Here is a 19753-nt window from a genome sequence, read left to right on the forward strand (position 1 = left end):
ATTATCAAACATTCATCAATTAATTAAAAAGAAAACTACAAATTCCATTTGAACAAAAAACTACAAATTCACATTAAAGCTTAAGTTTGGATCAAACTAATAACAATTACACACTCATATTAAAAGCTTTCCCCCTAGCCTTAGCTAGGGAGTTAGTTCCCCATAAAATAAAACTAAAACAGAAATTTAGAACTAGAAGAATTGGAGGAAGGAGAGAGAGCTCAAGAGAAGATTGTGAGCTTGGTGTATTTTCCTTCTATGGCAACACTCTATTTATAGAGAATGGGAATTGCTCATGTTGCAACTTGCTTTGATTAAACTATTATTCCACCTTGCTACTACCAAGTGTTTCACCCGTCAATTGCCATCAAATGCTTCCTTTTGCTTAATTCATTGTGTTGATGACTCCACTTCCTCTTGCTTTTGTTATTCAATCTCTTTTATTTTGGCTAAGTGCGGCACCTTCTATCTTCATTCTTCATTTAATTTGCTGCACTCATAAATTTATTATTCCATGATTCCAAATCTTCTCAAGCCACCATCCAAACAACAATTGTTTACTTCCATTAAGTCTTGTTTGTTGCTTCATCCACTTCATGTTTTTCTTTCTTACTCTTTTATGTGTGGTGGGTATGAACATAGCCAATGAACCTCAAAGTCTAGCTACAAAGAGATAAACACACAAAATAATATCAAATTAAATAAAATTAGTTACTAACAAATATAATGTAGGGATAATAAATGTGATAATTATGTACTCATCAAATACCCCCAAACCTATAATTTGCTAGTCCTCGAGCAAACTAAAATTAAAAACTAAGCATAAATGAAAACTAACTAAGCCACTTTCGTAGGGATCTCGATTGCATTTAGCGCATGCAATAAGCCTTTAAACCCCTAGGTTGCCCTAGTGGACGAGTTGTAGTCTCGTGAGGGTTTACAGGGATGATACCCCCAAACATCTGAAATTTTAAGTAACTCTCCTGCCAAATCATCATCAAGAATGTCAAAGCTCAAAAACCAAGATTCTCAATTCATGAACAAATTTAAAAGAGCGAACACAAATCCAAAACTTTAAGTTCTCCCAGTCTAAAGTCAAAGTCATTTATCACCATTAATAAACTTTTCATTTGCTTGCTTTGGTGTAAAGTGAACTAACACAGTTGAGAAGACAAAAATTCAATCATAATCACTAGACATGGCAAAATCCCATACGACACGATAACACGACACGAATTCGCACGAAAAAATCAGTATTCGGGTTGGAGTTATCGTGTCGTGTTGCTATCGTGTTGACCCGTTAGCCACCCGTTAAGCTAACGGGTCGTTTCGGTGTCCATTCGCGAATACACGAACCAACCCGTTAAGTGGGGGTAATTTTGTAATTTTCTATTCTAAAAAAAAACCCTAGCATCTCTTTCTCTTCATTCATTCAGCCGCTTTCTTTTCTTTCTCTTCTTTGCAGTTTTCTTTCTTTCTCTCTCAAGTCCTCATCTTCTCCTTCTTCTTGCGATCTCTCCTCTCTCTGTCTTTGAAGATCTTTTCTGCTGTTAAATCCTATCTTAAGGTATGAATGTTTTTCTTAATTGATTCGGTAAATTTATTTGATTTTCAGTATGGAAATTATATATTTATGTGGACTTTGGAAATTATATATTGATGTACTGGACAGGTTTGATTTTTCTTAATTTACTATGCTGTCAATTAGAGATATAGAGGCTTCTGACTTGGTATTTGCTAGAGACACAGAGTGCACGGGAGAAGAAAGAGGAAATGAGGAGAGAGAGAGAGAGAGAGAGAGAGAGAGAGAGAGAGAGAGAGAGAGAGAGAGAGAGAAACATTAACAAATGTTCAGATTATTCCCATTCATTGGAGTTGGACGCCTCCCTGGCCCTCCATAATTCATGGTGTTTTTGCTCTTCACATTTCTTCTTTGTCTGGGGCCTTGCTTTTTCCCCTGCTGCTGGACTTTTGTCCTTCTAAAGTTATTGTGATTGTCTTGTTTATTACAGTTCTTCTGTTTCCTTGTGCTGTCCTGGTGGATGCTTCATCCCCAGATGTTTGTGGTTCTGGCCCTCTCCAGGTTTGCTTATGAAAGCTCCGTGTTGACCAAAAAACGTTGGAATGGCCCAACTTCAATTTTTTTAATTTATATATATATATATATATATATATATGTTTAGTGTTACAGTTTCAAACCAACAATAAAGCATGAAGAAGAATCAACCTTGTATTTTGATTTAGTGTTACAGTTTCAAACAATTTGATCTTTGTATGGTTTTGGGTTGTATTAATATTATTTATTTTTATGTATAGAATTGATATTAAAAGCAATATTAGAGAAGAATTTTTATGTGCAGTTCACAACAATTTCTGTGAGTTTGGAATTTTCATACTAACTGCTGTCTAACAATTTCTGTGTTTTTTTTTTCTTCCAGGAAAATTGCAATGGTGAAATGTTGAAGTTTGGATCATCTTAATGGATTTTTTTGTGTGCAGAGCTTCATGGATTACTTCATATTTATTTTGCCTTTTCCTTTTGTTATGATGGATCATGTTCACGGATGTTGATGTTGAAGTTTGGATTAAATTCAAGAATATTAGCTTTTGTTGGAATGATTTTGATTTTGTGGGCATGTAAAAATATAGGTTTTTTAAATTTTTATTAAAAAAGTTTATTTTCTTAACGGGTGAAACGGGTCGTGTCGTGTGATTCGCGAATTAGAGCGGGTCGTGTTCGTGTTTGATATTTTCCACCCGTTTTCTTATCGTGTCGTGTCGTGTCAACCCGTTAAAAAAAACGGGTTGACACGAAAACGACACGAATACTGATAACACGACACGAATGCCATGTCTAATAATCACACCATCCTTGCTATCTTAGATTTTTTTTATTTTTTTATTTTTAATAAATATATACATGCTATTATGTGGACTATGCAATGTTTAGCTCCCTTAAGCTTTCTAATTAACCCATGTAGCGAGTGTTAGGCCAATGACTCTCAAACACAAAGGCTTTAAGGCATTAGGTGTTGAAACACCCCGATGAGCTTAATAACTCGAGTTAAAAAGGCTACAAAGCTAAACAAGTCACACATGTTTTTTTTTATTTTTTATTTTTTATTTTTATTTTTTTTAAGAACTTCACGGTTTGACGCGAACACTCACTACTGATTAGGCAAGAGGCTCGGTTACTAAGTGAAAGTTCTCTTTTTATTCTTTTTTATTCTTTTTTTTTTTTAAGACAACAAAGATAAATACAATCAATCTCAAACTCTATCTTCTCAAGTGCATTAGTGTGAGTGTGAATTTTTCAAAGCTTAGCTCATAAATCATTCATTAAGTAGAAATAAATGAAAAAGACTAAAGACTGGATTAGTTATCGTATCGCTCAAGTGTTCTCAATTTTAAACTCATGCATGAATATCAAATCTCAATTTAATGCAAATATATTTCGATGACAACAAGCATAGAGGTTTTTTTTTTTTTTTTTTTTTTAAGGAGAAAATTTTAGAAACAAATTGTGATAACTAATTCCACTCCCCCCCAACTTGAATGAAACATTGTCCTCAATGTATAAAACTTAGAAATAAGCAATGTTATAACAACAAATGAAGGGTATTAAAGTAAAATAAAAAAAAAATTAAAATACAAAATAAATAGAAAATACAATTACAAAACAAATAACAAACAAACAAAAGAAACAGGAACCCTTAATCACACAAGTATACAAGCAACTCATGGATGACCAGTTAAGGGCCTCAGAAAAGACAGCCAGGGGTTCCGGGAAGGTTGGAGGGGTCACAATGGTCCCGCTTAAAACCCAAACTTCTTAGACACCGAAAGTGTCGCCTAAAGAACTCCTAGACACTGTATTGACAGAGACGCTCACTGGAGTTACCAAAAGTCAACTCATATTATTTTAATTATTAAAAAAAAAAAACAACTTAAAATAATAACAAAATAAGTAAAGAGAAAGGATTGGAATGCTCCCCCTTGAAGCGATTAGGTCGAGCATGATACCAAGTAAAGATAGTCTGAAAATTCAATCCTGATAAACAGGATTCTCCAAGTGAATCGTGTCATCCTGCAAAACAAAATTCTCCAAAAATGGTTTAAGACGTTGACCATTAACTTTAAAAACATTACCATTCTTTGGATCCTCAATCTCTACTGCTCCAAAAGGAAAAACTTTTGTGACCACAAATGGACCTGTCCATCTGGAACGCAGTTTACCAGGAAAAATATGCAATCTTGAATTATATAAGAGAACTTTCTGTGATGGTTCAAAGTTTTTCCTCAAAATATTTCTATCATGAAAAACCTTCATTTTCTCTTTGTAAATTCGAGAGTTTTCATAAGCATCATTCCTTAATTCTGCCAACTCATTCAACTGAAGCTTCCTATTCGAACTTGCATTATTTAAACCAAAATTAAACAATTTAATTGCCCAATATGCCTTATTGTTCGGTTCATTTTTACACATGATTTTTCATGTTATTCACCCACTATTTTGAGTTAGTTCTTGACATTTTATAGCTTTTTACTTCTTTTTTGTGTTTTAATAGGTTTTACCTTGGTTTGTATGAAAATGAGCTAAAAGTGCATTATTTGATATAAATTCTGTTTTTGTTCATTTTCGTAGGTCAACTTCGTGGCCTTGGATCAGCATGTTCCGGTCCTTGGATGAGGTGATGATCTTCATAAGACTTGTTCCAATGGATGTTAACTACAACATATCCAAATTTGAGCTCCATTGGGCAAGTGTAGCCTATCCAGATGATCGGACAATTGACGCTGGCTCTGGATGTTTGTTTTGGCCCAGTTTTCACCCCCACTTAATAGCATTTTATTTCTACTTGTTACCACACCTTTTGGTAACAATGGATTGCATTTGAGTGGCATTTCCTGAGTCAATTGGAGCCTTGGATTATACCTTAAAACAAGGTTTCATCATTTGCAAGGGGACAATGGGCAATAGCTTTAGAGAAAGAATAAGTTTTATACTAAAAGAAAAGCTGGAAAGGAGGAGAGAGAGAAGTCAAAAGGGATTGCAATCAGATTTGGGGGAGTTTTTGCAACGGGAGAGAGGGGATTCCACCATTCTACACAATTGAGAGCAGATTTTGGAGCTTGGAGCTAGGAGAAAGCCAAGGTGCAGTCAAGAAAAGTGGAGAAGAAGACTTCCACCATTGATGATCTTGAAGCTTTCATCATTTTCTGAAAATCTGTAAACTCTTTCTAATTTCATTTTGAATTTGTGTTTGAAATGATTATGAGGAACTAAACTCCATAGCTAGGGCTTAGGTTGAAGCCCTAAACATGATTACCTTTTTGTTTTGATGCTTGAGTGTATGAATTTCTAGATATTGTTGATGAATTCCAATTCACCAAATTAATCTATCCTTGATGTATGTTCTTCTTTGATTGATCACCTTTGAAAGCATGCTTCTTGAGATTGTTGGGATTATGTGTATCCTCATGTTATCCTAAGCAATAAATGGATGAAGTAAGAATCATCCATGTGAATTGGTTTCTTGAATACCTAATGTAAACACCATGCTATTAGGATTCTTGTGATGTTCATATTCTCTTTGAACTTAATGGGTTCTCCTTGTAATTGAATCGAAGTACGAACCATACCTAGGTTCGGTTATGAGGAGGGCACAAGTATTGTAGCACGAACCATGCACTTTACGTATATTAGAGAGAATCAATGCGTCTTGAGCCACGACCCATGGTCTTGATTGCGAACATCTTCATCAACACGTTTAGAGTTCATTACTTGAGTATTCATGAACTTGGGTAGAATTGTTTAGGGTGGATTCCGAAACCCTAGTGTTTGTTACATTTTGATTTCACATCTTGATAATTCATCTCCGCCATTCTCATTTAATTTCAAAGTCCATTTACTTTCATGCAATAGAAATAGGTTACTTCAAACAAATCAAAACCCCCCCCCCAATGTGTGTGTGAGTTGCGTGTTTGACACGTTACGTGTCTTTGTTACTAAATTCTATTTGTTTCCGTAATTGTTTTGGACTTTTGGTCCGCGTGGTGTTCTTCCATTTTCTGTGCTGAATTCAACCGTATAAAGAACGTGAATTTTGGACGTACGGTTGGAAAGTTATAGGCAAAACACTGGATAGAGGTTGAAACTGGAAAAACAGAGAAAACGACTCTGCCCAAGAACGACCGGTCGCTAGTGTCTCACGACCGGTCGCTCAGCACACAATTCTGAAGTTTCGACTCTGTACTAAAACGACCGGTCGCTTTTACCTCACGACCGGTCGCCAGACAAAAAAACGACCGGTCGCTCTTAACAAACGACCGGTCGCTGGTCACTGTTCACAGCACAATTTTTGTTTTGTTTTGTTTTGTTTGTTTCTTTTATATTTTTTTTTAGTTTAAAATTTTCATTTGTGCATTGTGGTGTGTTAGTTAAATGTTCTTTTTGTACTCGAATTAGAACTTATAGACAACCGACAAGTTCTTCGTGGGATCGACCCCGTACTTATACAATCTATACTTCGATAGATTCGTGCACTTGCGGGTATTTTTAATTGGTTGTTTGCACATTAAATTGTGTCCTTTTAGGAATGCAACAATTTTTGGCGCCGTTGCCGGGGAACTGGCACGGTTGCTTATATGTTTTGTTTGAGTATATTTAGAGTACTTAATTTTATTTTCATTTTTTTTCTTTGTTTGTCATTTCATTTTATTTGAGTTTGTTTTTGTTTTCTTCTTATTGCAGGAACATTTTGCTTATGTCCCTTCTGAATTTGGATATTTCATTAGATTGCACTGTAGAAGATATCCAAGCTCAAGCTTTGAGAGAAAGGAACATCCAACTAGCTGTGTCTACTCCATTGCCTTTTTCACTCTCGCCATTTTCATCATCACCAAGCTCACCAAAAGTCGAGTCACCTCCACCTTCACCAATGGCGGCAGCAGCTGCAAATGCGGAACTTACTATGCAAGAATACTCTTCACCGCCAACAACTGGACAACCATCTTGCATAGTATATCCCGCAAGCACTTTGGAAAACTTTGAGTTGAGATCGGGCATGATACACATATTGCCTAAGTTCTTGGGAAATCCTGGAGAAAATCCTAATGCACATATCCTAGACTTCGAGGAAGTGTGTTCCACAATAAAGATCGAAGGCATGAGTAGTGATGAGATAAGAATGAGACTTTTCTCATTTAGTTTAAAGGATACAGCAAAGGAATGGCTTCACTATCTACCTCCAAATTCCATCACAACATGGACGGATCTTGCTTCAAAGTTCTTGCAACATTTTTTCCCAGCACAAAGGACAAATGAACTCCGAAGTCAGATTACAGGAATTCTGCAAAGGCCGGGAGAAAGCTTCCAGGATTATTGGGACCGTTTCAAGAAGCTTCTAATCACTTGTCCGCATCATAACATACAAGCTTGGCTTCTAATGCAACACTTCTATGAAGGACTTTTTGAAGCGGACCAAAATAATGTGAATGCAGCTGCAGGAGGGACTATAATGACCAAGACTCCAACAGAAGTGCGAGCAATATTTGATCTTGTTGCTGCAAATGCTCGCCAATATAATTCAAGGCAAAGACCAGTCAGAAAAGGGGAATCCTATGATGTAAGTACCCTTTCTAGTATGGAAGCTCAGATTGCAAACCTAACCAACATGGTGAAGAAATTGGCACCGGGATCATCCAAGGTTTGTGCATTTTGCTCCACAATTGGTCATGACACTGAGGATTGTCCCTTGGCACATGAGGAAGCAAATGCAGTGGGCTCATTTCAGAGAAATCAGTGGCCTAAGAATGATCCTTTCTCACAAACATACAATCCGGGGTGGAGAAATCATCCAAATTTCAGGTGGAGTGACAATTCGAATGTTCAACAAGGGCCAACTCAACCACCTCAAGGTCAACAACATACTCGCCCACCTCATGGTCAAATGCACTACTACAATCCACCACAACCACCACCTCAACCACAATCTACAGGAAAATCTTTGGAAGAACTTGTTGCTTCCATGGCTAGAAACACAGATAGTTTCATCACTGAGACAAAAAGCTACATGCAGAGGAATGATGTTCGGTTCATTTTTACACATGATTTTTCATGTTATTCACCTCTTATTTTGAGTTAGTTCTTGCCATTTAATAGCTTTTTACTTCTTTTTTGTGTTTTAATAGGTTTTACCTTGGTTATAATGAAAATGAGCTAAAAGTGCATTATTAGTGATAAATTCTGTTTTTGTTCATTTTCGTAGGTCAACTTCTTGGCCTGGGATCAACATGCTCCGGTGCTCGAATGAGGTCATGATCTTCATGAGACTTGTTCCAATGGATGTTAACTACAACATATCAAAATTTGAGCTCCATTGGACAAGTATTGCCTATCCAACCAATCCAGCATGTTACCACAGCTCTGGAAATCCGGATTTGGCCAGCTTTTACCTCCTTTGTGTCATCTTAATTTCTTGTTACCATAACACTTGGTAACAAGAATTTACCTTAGTAGATGAGATATTTTCTGAAGCATTTGGCATCTTTGTGAGGACAAGGCTTCATCATTTGCAAGGGGACAAGAAGACAATGGGTGAAGACTTTGCATTAGAATACTAAAAGTAAAAGCTGGAAAGGAGGAGAGAGGGAGGCAAAGGGAATTGCAATCTGATTTGGATGAGCTATTGAACGTGGGGGAGGAATTGAATTCCATCAGTCTACACATTGAGAGCAGATTTTGGGAGAGTTGGAGCTAAGAGAAAGCCAAGGTGCAGCCAAGAAAAGTGGAGAAGAAGACTTCCACCATTGATGATCTTGAAGCTTTCATCATTTTCTGAAAATCTGTAAACTCTTTCTAATTTCATTTTGAATTTGTGTTTGAAATGATTATGAGGAACTAAACTCCATAGCTAGGGCTTAGGTTGAAGCCCTAAACATGATTACCTTTTTGTTTTGATGCTTGAGTGTATGAATTTCTAGATATTGTTGATGAATTCCAATTCACCAAATTAATCTATCCTTGATGTATGTTCTTCTTTGATTGATCACCTTTGAAAGCATGCTTCTTGAGATTGTTGGGATTATGTGTATCCTCATGTTATCCTAAGCAATAAATGGATGAAGTAAGAATCATCCATGTGAATTGGTTTCTTGAATACCTAATGTAAACACCATGCTATTAGGATTCTTGTGATGTTCATATTCTCTTTGAACTTAATGGGTTCTCCTTGTAATTGAATCGAAGTACGAACCATACCTAGGTTCGGTTATGAGGAGGGCACAAGTATTGTAGCACGAACCATGCACTTTACGTATATTAGAGAGAATCAATGCGTCTTGAGCCACGACCCATGGTCTTGATTGCGAACATCTTCATCAACACGTTTAGAGTTCATTACTTGAGTATTCATGAACTTGGGTAGAATTGTTTAGGGTGGATTCCGAAACCCTAGTGTTTGTTACATTTTGATTTCACATCTTGATAATTCATCTCCGCCATTCTCATTTAATTTCAAAGTCCATTTACTTTCATGCAATAGAAATAGGTTACTTCAAACAAATCAAAACCCCCCCCCCCCCCCAATGTGTGTGTGAGTTGCGTGTTTGACACGTTACGTGTCTTTGTTACTGAATTTTATTTCTTTCTGTAATTGTTTTGGACTTTTGGTCCGCGTTGTGTTCTTCCATTTTCTGTGCTGAATCCAACCGTATAAAGAACGTGAATTTTGGACGTACGGTTGGAAAGTTATAGGCAAAACACTGGACAGAGGTCGAAACTGAAAAACAGAGAAAACGAATCTGCCCAAAAACGACCGGTCGCTTTTACCTGACGACCGGTCGCTTTTCAAGTCAAATTTTGAGTTTCGAATCTGCCCAAAAACGACCGGTCGCTTTTACCTGACGACCGGTCGCTTTAGCACTGTTCATAGGTGATAAATGGGTGATAAAAGGGTGATAGAAAATGCTGTTTGTGTTTTTGTTTAGTTTTCTTGTGTTGTTTCATTTCTTTTACACTTCTTTACTCATTTTTAGTTTCCATTTTGCATTTGTGCATTTGTGGTGTGTCAATTAAGTGTTCTTTACGTACTCAAATTAGAACTTATAGGAAGCCGACAAGTTCTTCGTGGGATCGACCCCGTACTTACATAATCTATACTTCAATAGATTCGTGCACTTGCGGGTATTTTTAATTGGTTGTTTGCACATTAATTTGTGTCCTCTTAGGAATGCAACAATTTTTGGCGCCGTTGCCGGGGAACTGGCACGGTTGCTTATATGTTTTGTTTGAGTATATTTAGAGTACTTAATTTTATTTTCATTTTTTTTCCTTGTTTGTCATTTCATTTTATTTGAGTTTGTTTTTGTTTTCTTCTTATTGCAGGAACATTTTGCTTATGTCCCTTCTGAATTTGGATATTTCATTAGATAGCACTGTAGAAGATATCCAAGCTCAAGCTTTGAGAGAAAGGAACATCCAACTAGCTGTGTCTACTCCATTGCCTTTTTCACTCTCGCCATTTTCATCATCACCAAGCTCACCAAAAGTCGAGTCACCTCCACCTTCACCAATGGCGGCAGCAGCTGCAAATGCGGAACTTACTATGCAAGAATACTCTTCACCGCCAACAACTGGACAACCATCTTGCATAGTATATCCCGCAAGCACTTTGGAAAACTTTGAGTTGAGATCGGGCATGATACATATATTGCCTAAGTTCTTGGGAAATCCTGGAGAAAATCCTAATGCACATATCCTAGACTTCGAGGAAGTGTGTTCCACAATAAAGATCGAAGGCATGAGTAGTGATGAGATAAGAATGAGACTTTTCTCATTTAGTTTAAAGGATACAGCAAAGGAATGGCTTCACTATCTACCTCCAAATTCCATCACAACATGGACGGATCTTGCTTCAAAGTTCTTGCAACATTTTTTCCCAGCACAAAGGACAAATGAACTCCGAAGTCAGATTACAGGAATTCTGCAAAGGCCGGGAGAAAGCTTCCTGGATTATTGGGACCGTTTCAAGAAGCTTCTAATCACTTGTCCGCATCATAACATACAAGCTTGGCTTCTAATGCAACACTTCTATGAAGGACTTTTTGAAGCGGACCAAAATAATGTGAATGCAGCTGCAGGAGGAACTATAATGACCAAGACTCCAACAGAATTGCGAGCAATATTTGATCTTGTTGCTGCAAATGCTCGCCAATATAATTCAAGGCAAAGGCCAGTCAGAAAAGGGGAATCCTATGATGTAAGTACCCTTTCTAGTATGGAAGCTCAGATTGCAAACCTAACCAACATGGTGAAGAAATTGGCACCGGGATCATCCAAGGTTTGTGCATTTTGCTCCACAATTGGTCATGACACTGAAGATTGTCCCTTGGCACATGAGGAAGCAAATGCAGTGGGCTCATTTCAGAGAAATCAGTGGCCTAAGAATGATCCTTTCTCACAAACATACAATCCGGGGTGGAGAAATCATCCAAATTTCAGGTGGAGTGACAATTCGAATGTTCAACAAGGGCCAACTCAACCATCTCAAGGGCCAACTCACCCACCTCAAGGTCAACAACATACTCGCCCACCTCATGGTCAAATGCACTACTACAATCCACCACAACCACCACCTCAACCACAATCTACAGGAAAATCTTTGGAAGAACTTGTTGCTTCCATGGCTAGAAACACAGATAGTTTCATCACTGAGACAAAAAGCTACATGCAGAGGAATGACACCCACATGCAGAAAACGGATAAGGCCATTGCCAATCTAGAAAATCAAGTGGGACAAATTGCTCAAGCTTTGAGTCAAAGGGAACCTGGTATGATGCCTAGCCAACCAGAGATTAATCCAACTGGGCGTGAGCATGTTCAAGCAGTTACCTTGAGAACTGGTAAGGTAATTGGTGAAATAAATGGTTCTAAAGATTTGATTCACAATGTTGATGACATGCAGGTTGAACAAGTGGCTGAGCCTAAAGAAAAGGATGAAAGCAACAAAGAGAGAGATAAGCAAGCAGCTTCTTCATCCGAGTGGATCCCAAAGCATGAACTTGCAAGAAGGGCAAGAAAGGAGAAGGTAAGTCGTGAACCTACTGACGAAGAAATCTTACGTGCTCCTTTTCCTCACAGGCTTATGAGTTCTAAAAAAATTCAACAAGCCAAGGAAATATTGGAAACCTTCAGAAAAGTGCAAGTCAATATTCCTCTCCTGGATGCAATCAAGCAAATTCCGAGTTATGCAAAGTTCTTGAAGGACCTTTGTACCAACAAGAGGAGATTCCAAGATCATGAAACGGTTGCACTAACGGAAGAAGCTTCTGCTGTTTTGCAAAGGAAGCTCCCTCCCAAATTAAAAGATCCAGGAAGTTTTACAATTCCTTGCATTATTGGAGATAAATTGTTTGACAAAGCTTTACTTGATTTAGGTGCTTCAATTAATCTGATGCCTTATTCTGTTTTTGAAGCCCTTAACTTAGGTGATCTTAAACCAACTTCTGTCAGCATTCAATTGGCGGACCGATCAGTGAGATATCCAAGAGGAATTTTGGAAGATGTACTTGTGAAAGTAAATGATCTCATTTTACCAGCTGACTTTTTGGTGCTAGAAATGGAAGAAGCTCCTATTCCGGGTGCGGATCTTCCATTGATTCTTGGCCGCCCTTTCATGGCCACTGCAGATACTGTGATCAATGTTCGACAAGGAACATTGACAATGACAGTTCAAGGGGAAACAATAAAGTTCAAAGTATATGATGCCTTCAAACTCCCCAATGATGAACATGAATGTTTTCGTATTGATACATTGTGTCATATTGTGCAAAATACATTTAATAGTACTCATGGTACAGATTCATTAGAAAAGGTGTTGACACAAAATCCTCAAGTTGCTGAAATTGTTGATAATGAGTTACTTGAGGCTGTGAAATTCCTTGATGCATGTCCAGCCATACCACGTAAGTACACTCCAAATTTTATACCTTTGCCAGTCAATACTGAAAAGCTTGTTCCTTCTCTTGACAGGGCACCCGAGTTAGAGCTCAAACCATTGCCATCTCACTTGAAGTATGTTTATTTAGGTAAAACAGAGACATTGCCCGTGATTATTGCTAGCAATCTCAATGTGGAAAATGAACAGAAGTTGATGCAAGTGTTAAGAGAACACAAGAGAGCAATTGGTTGGAGTATTGCGGACATCAAGGGCATAAGCCCAACAAGATGCATGCATAGAATTTTATTGGAAATTGATTCCAAACCCACAAAGGATGCTCAACGCAGGTTAAACCCAATCATGACAGAGGTAGTCCGAAAAGAAATTCTGAAGCTATTGGATGTGGGTATAATTTATCCTATTTCCGATAGCAAGTGGGTAAGCCCGGTCCAAGTGGTTCCTAAAAAGTCAGGAATAACTGTTGTAAGAAATGAGGAAAATGAACTTATTCCTTCTCGTGTCAAAACGGGATGGCGTGTTTGTATTGATTATAGAAAATTAAATACCGCCACCCGAAAAGATCATTTTCCATTACCATTTATTGACCAAATGCTTGAACGTCTTGCAGGTCACAGTTACTACTGCTTCTTGGATGGCTATTCAGGATACAACCAAATTGTCATCGCTCCTGAAGACCAACACAAGACGATGAAGTGCTCCACTTCATTGATGTACCTGCTGGGATGCAACACTGAGTTGGGAAGGTAAGTCCCTAAAAAATAAAAAAATAAATAAATAATAATTTATAAATAAATAAATAAATAAATAAAAAAACGACCGGTCGTTCTTCCATCGCGACCGGTTGCTCTGCGCGAATTGCTGAAGATTTGATTCTGTATAAAAACGACCGGTCGCTTTTGCCTTGCGACCGGTCGCTCATTTGGTGTTTTAAAAAAAAAAAAAAAAAAAATTGAATCTGTGAAGAAACGACCGGTCGCTTTTCACAACGACCGGTCGCTCTTCGCGCAATTCTCTTATTTTGAATCTGTTTCAGAACGACCGGTCGCTTTGCACTTGCGACCGGTCGCTCGTTGCGTTTTTTTTTATTTTATTTTATTTTTCTACAACCGCCTCTGTTTTTCTTCTTTTCCCTCTTGTCTCTTCTCACATTTTTCCCTCAAGTATTTCATCAATTCTTGAGAGATTTGCAGTTAGGGTTCCAAGCCGTCCAAGGTAAAGTTTCGTTTCGTTTTTTCTTGTTCTTCCTCTTTGATTTTCTAACTCTAATTGTTTTTCTTATTATTTTTTTTCTTGTTTCTAACTTGTTTTTCTTTTGAATTGTGGCATATTTGTGCATAATTGTGGTTAATTGTTTTGGGTATAATTGTGGCATATTATAAGTTTGGGAAGTGTTTTCAATTCATTAATGCACAATCAGAATTGGGCGTGAATGCTTCTTCTATTTCATAACATGTGATTACATACATACTAGTGAAAATGCGTACAGTAAATTCCTAATCACATGTTCATTGTTGAATTCTGCGCCCCCAGAGGCTTCTGCTAATTGCCTCTGTCTGTTCTTGCTTGTAGAATCTGCAGCAGCTCTACATGATCTTCGTTCCTTTTCTGCAGCATCTCTACATGCTGGTTGGCGCTGTAGAGCCGCTTCTGCAGGTCCGCCACCAGAGCTTTCAGGGCCGCCACTTCCTCACTCAGTGCCCCGCACTCCCGTGTTCTCGCCAGTAGGCGCATGCCCAAATTTGTGGCCGAGACCGCGTTGAGCACGGTTAGGTTGTGGGACTCGTCCACTGCCATCTGGTCAGACCTCTGCGCCACATGCAGATGATCTGCAACTGTAAGTCTGCTGACAGTCATGCCCTCCGGCATTACTGCCCTACGCGGCACCACCTCAGAGAAGTTTGAGGCCGAGCCATGGTGGTATGAGGAGTTTGGGAAGATAGGGTTTGGAGGAGCCCGTATCTGGGCATTTGGTGGTGCAAGCGACAACTCAAGGTTAAGGTCATCAACAAGCATATCTGGGGATGCCATTGATTTTTCTGTCTGGGCTTTTTGATGGTTTTTCTTGAGTTTGCAGGTGAAATGCAGGATGCTCCTTCTTTCAACCGAGAAGTGGTTTAAATAGCCATATGCTCATAAGGGAGCCGACACCACTTTGCAATTCCTGCGCAATTTGCGGTTGCGTCCGGTTTAAAGGGGAAGCATTTCTACTTTCACTTTGCTTTCTTTTCCTCCCTGTTTTCTGGTGCATTATGTTTTGATTTCTTTTCAGTTTGTCGTTTTTGTTTTATTTCAGTTGGGGAAGTGTGATTTGTGTCTTTTTCGTTTGTCGCATTCCTTTTATTCCGGTTTGGGGAAGTGCGTTTTGTTTTTCTTCTTTGTCTTTTGCAACTTTCTTTTCTTTTATTTCCGGAAACGAGAAATTTAAATTTAAAAAAAAAAAACAAAACAAATACACGGAAAGGGCAAAGACAACCAGGCACACCACTAATACACTAGAATCATTTTTTTCCAGTGCTCGGTGTCTCGACCATAGGACCCTTGAGTTTAGCCCTTTGGCTATCCACTTCCGGGGCTTCACGCACAGCCTCTTGGGGCTCATCACTCGAGCTCCCAAAGATTGCATTCTTAGCTTGAGCGTAACCACTCTCGCGGTCTGTTTTCTTGCGTTTTCCCGGTCGGTCTATGTCCTCCAGCTGCTTTCTCATGTCATGGGCGTAAACACTTACCATCTTTGAGAGATTTTTGTTCTCTTCCCGCAACGCCTCCAGCTGGTGTCGATTCACCTCTAGTATCCTTGCCCTTTCTGTTTTCAAACTTTTAATAATACTCTGGCACTCTTCAACCATACTTCGCTCTGCCACCAACTGACCTCTTAGCACCTCCACCTCATGGGACTTCGCAATTAGGCGATGACCCACACTTGCGACTGTTGCCGAGCTTTGCACGCTTAGTGCCAGAGCATCGCTCACGACCCGGTTGTCATCCCTTGATCCCAGCACCCGTATATCCTTGGGAGTTACTAGATTTCTAGCAACTCCAAGGGCAACATCGTTGTCCAGCAGTATCGAGTCATTCACTGTCACGTGCCCCCGTGCAGAGGCAAAGTAAGGCATCCACACTGGTGCCACTGCTTGGCCCCGAGTCTGAGTCGGTGGAGCTAGGTTGAGGTCCAGCGAGAATGGGTAGGAAGAAGCCATTTGAACTTTCTTTTCTTTTGTTCTTTCTTTTCTCTGTTGTGTGTTTCTGCGTTTGTGTGTTTTTCCCCAACTCTTTCTCTTCCTCTTTTATAGAGTTAGTTTCTACGTAACCCTAGACACGGCGCTTCTGCGTTTTGCGCGGCCCTTACGGCCTATCCCCTTAGGTCACCTCACCTGGTCCCCAACCCCTTTAATTACAGTTCCGCCTTTCAGCACTTTTGAGAAACGAAAGTCGTCACGCCTTCCTATGAAGCCAATAATTCTGGCTTTGGGACGTGAGAGGGACCTCTGCTTGTCGACACGTCTCTCACTTTGTATCCCGTGACTCACAGGTGCCGAGACTTCAGGGCCCACTTTTTCTATTTTACTGAGTCCTCGCTCTTTGTGCTTCTGACTTGGTTTCTTTGTTTTATTTACTTTCTTCGCTTTTGGGCTTTCGTTTGGGTTGGGCTTTCATTTTGGTTTGTGCGTTTCTTTGGGTTGGATTTCTGCATGTGTAAGACTGTTGTTAGGGCTTACTGTTTTATTTGTTTCTGTTTGGTTTCGTTTTTGTTTTTGTTTTTACAACCGTGTTGTAGTTGTTTTTCGTGTTTGTTCTTGTATTTACTTGCTTTATTCCCTTTAATTCTTGTTATAACGTTGTTGGTGCCTGAATTCTTTAACATTGAGGACAATGTTTGTTTCTAAGTTTGGGAAGGGATAGCAAGTCTTTTTCGTTTCACTTAAATTCTTACTTTCTTTTATTTTGTTTTCTTTTCTGTTTTGAGTCTTTTTTGTTCTTAAGTCACTTTCCGGACATATATGATGAGATTGTGATGAATGTTTAAATGACTTGATTGAAAATGCTTTAAAAAATAATAATAATTTGTTATTCACTAAATGGCATCGTTCTAGCATGATATGTTTGAAACCCTCTACACACTTGCCTTTTGTTTCATAATTCTCTAGTTGAGGGACTTGCATGATCCAAAGAATTGTATCAAGCATGAATTAGACTTGTACAACCATATAATGTGAGCTTTGAGCCTTGTGCTTCAATTCATGAGTGTTATACACATATTCTTACTTTTCTTGTCATCTGAGTTGTTGTTTGATCTCATTATTCATTGATTTGGTTGAGCACTTAAAAGTCACTCATTCTTGTGCAATTTGATTACATGACATTTGAGAAATGATATTAAGGCCCTCTTTGGACCGTTTGTGCCTTTCAAGCTAACCCTATGCATGCTTAAGCATGATTTTCCATTGTTAACCACCTTGAGCCTATATGTATGCCTTTTCTTTCAAGTAACCAATTTTTACTTCTAGCCTTAGCCTGAAAAACAAGAATTTACCTTTCTAAGGAACTCGTGAGCTTTAATTTAGATGTGTTTTTCATGCTAAGTTTGGGAAGGGTTATTACACCAAATTGAAAAAAAAAAAAAAAAAAAAAAAAAAAAAAAAGTACTTCACTCAAAGGGTGAAAGAAAGGAGAAAAATTGTGGTTAAGTGGCAATGGTTTCAAATTCAATTCCATGTTTCTTGGTTGTTCGAATGGAAGGAAGGAGTGTGAATCGTAATTAGTGGAGGTATAAGGCTTTGTGGTCTAATTGATCACATATAAAAAATAATAATAATAATAAAACAAAAAGAGTGAAAATCTCAAGCGTGATGTTTCAAAGTCTTTTAGTCAACGATTATATGCTCTTACATTGTGAGTTCCTTGGACTTTGTTGTATCCATATCCTTCATTTCTTACTCACCTTACACCCTTAGCCCCATTACAACCTATAATAAAGACCTAAATTGATCCTAAATGTCATGTGGTTGATTTGCACACATTTTTCAGCTTTTAAGTGTTTAGCATCCTTCTTGAGATCATATTCATGCATGTTTTTCATCTTGCTAATTGTGAGTTAAGTCCCGTATGGTTTAACTCTATTCTCATATTTACTATTGAGTGATGCATTGTAACCCTCTTCCGAGTGATTCATTTGTGAGAGGACAACTTTGGTGAGATTTGAAGTTACATTTGTGCTTGGTATGAGTTTTGAAGTTGTGTGAAAACTGAAATTGGAGAATGAGTTCCATTTGGCCATCACACTACTACACTTGAGCATGTTGTGTTCTGAACTTTGCTGCCTTGTGAATGATGTCTAAACTGAGTTTTTCTTGTGAAAACTTTTGAGTCAGTTGCATAAGTCACTCTCTCTTTGGAAAGTGTTCGGAAAGTTTTGTTTCGAGTCTTGTTTTAGTTTCTGTTTTGCTCGAGGACTAGCAAAAGATAAGTTTGGGAAGTTTGTTCGGTTCATTTTTACACATGATTTTTCATGTTATTCACCTCTTATTTTGAGTTAGTTCTTGCCATTTAATAGCTTTTTACTTCTTTTTTGTGTTTTAATAGGTTTTACCTTGGTTATAATGAAAATGAGCTAAAAGTGCATTATTAGTGATAAATTCTGTTTTTGTTCATTTTCGTAGGTCAACTTCTTGGCCTGGGATCAACATGCTCCGGTGCTCGAATGAGGTCATGATCTTCATGAGACTTGTTCCAATGGATGTTAACTACAACATATCAAAATTTGAGCTCCATTGGACAAGTATTGCCTATCCAACCAATCCAGCATGTTACCACAGCTCTGGAAATCCGGATTTGGCCAGCTTTTACCTCCTTTGTGTCATCTTAATTTCTTGTTACCATAACACTTGGTAACAAGAATTTACCTTAGTAGATGAGATATTTTCTGAAGCATTTGGCATCTTTGTGAGGACAAGGCTTCATCATTTGCAAGGGGACAAGAAGACAATGGGTGAAGACTTTGCATTAGAATACTAAAAGTAAAAGCTGGAAAGGAGGAGAGAGGGAGGCAAAGGGAATTGCAATCTGATTTGGATGAGCTATTGAACGTGGGGGAGGAATTGAATTCCATCAGTCTACACATTGAGAGCAGATTTTGGGAGAGTTGGAGCTAAGAGAAAGCCAAGGTGCAGCCAAGAAAAGTGGAGAAGAAGACTTCCACCATTGATGATCTTGAAGCTTTCATCATTTTCTGAAAATCTGTAAACTCTTTCTAATTTCATTTTGAATTTGTGTTTGAAATGATTATGAGGAACTAAACTCCATAGCTAGGGCTTAGGTTGAAGCCCTAAACATGATTACCTTTTTGTTTTGATGCTTGAGTGTATGAATTTCTAGATATTGTTGATGAATTCCAATTCACCAAATTAATCTATCCTTGATGTATGTTCTTCTTTGATTGATCACCTTTGAAAGCATGCTTCTTGAGATTGTTGGGATTATGTGTATCCTCATGTTATCCTAAGCAATAAATGGATGAAGTAAGAATCATCCATGTGAATTGGTTTCTTGAATACCTAATGTAAACACCATGCTATTAGGATTCTTGTGATGTTCATATTCTCTTTGAACTTAATGGGTTCTCCTTGTAATTGAATCGAAGTACGAACCATACCTAGGTTCGGTTATGAGGAGGGCACAAGTATTGTAGCACGAACCATGCACTTTACGTATATTAGAGAGAATCAATGCGTCTTGAGCCACGACCCATGGTCTTGATTGCGAACATCTTCATCAACACGTTTAGAGTTCATTAC

The 19753-nt window shown here is 38.3% G+C and overlaps 1 long non-coding RNA gene and 1 other non-coding gene across 2 annotated transcripts; one reads left to right on the forward strand and one right to left on the reverse strand.

Moving 5' to 3' along the window:
* The first annotated feature begins 1040 nt into the window (after positions 1-1040).
* Positions 1041-2687, forward strand: LOC148295297 (uncharacterized). Its single transcript, XR_015835134.1, has 2 exons — positions 1041-1567; positions 2439-2687. It is a non-coding gene; the product is annotated as an uncharacterized LOC148295297 (long non-coding RNA).
* Positions 2688-7325: 4638 nt separating this feature from the next.
* On the reverse strand, positions 7326-7432 carry LOC148295298 (small nucleolar RNA R71). The gene has a single exon (XR_015835587.1). It is a non-coding gene; the product is annotated as a small nucleolar RNA R71 (small nucleolar RNA).
* Positions 7433-19753: the final 12321 nt, after the last annotated feature.

This window comes from Prunus avium, chromosome 4, assembly GCF_965620075.1.
Source record: "Prunus avium chromosome 4, drPruAviu1.hap1.1, whole genome shotgun sequence".
In the NCBI taxonomy this organism is placed as follows: Eukaryota; Viridiplantae; Streptophyta; class Magnoliopsida; order Rosales; family Rosaceae; genus Prunus; species Prunus avium.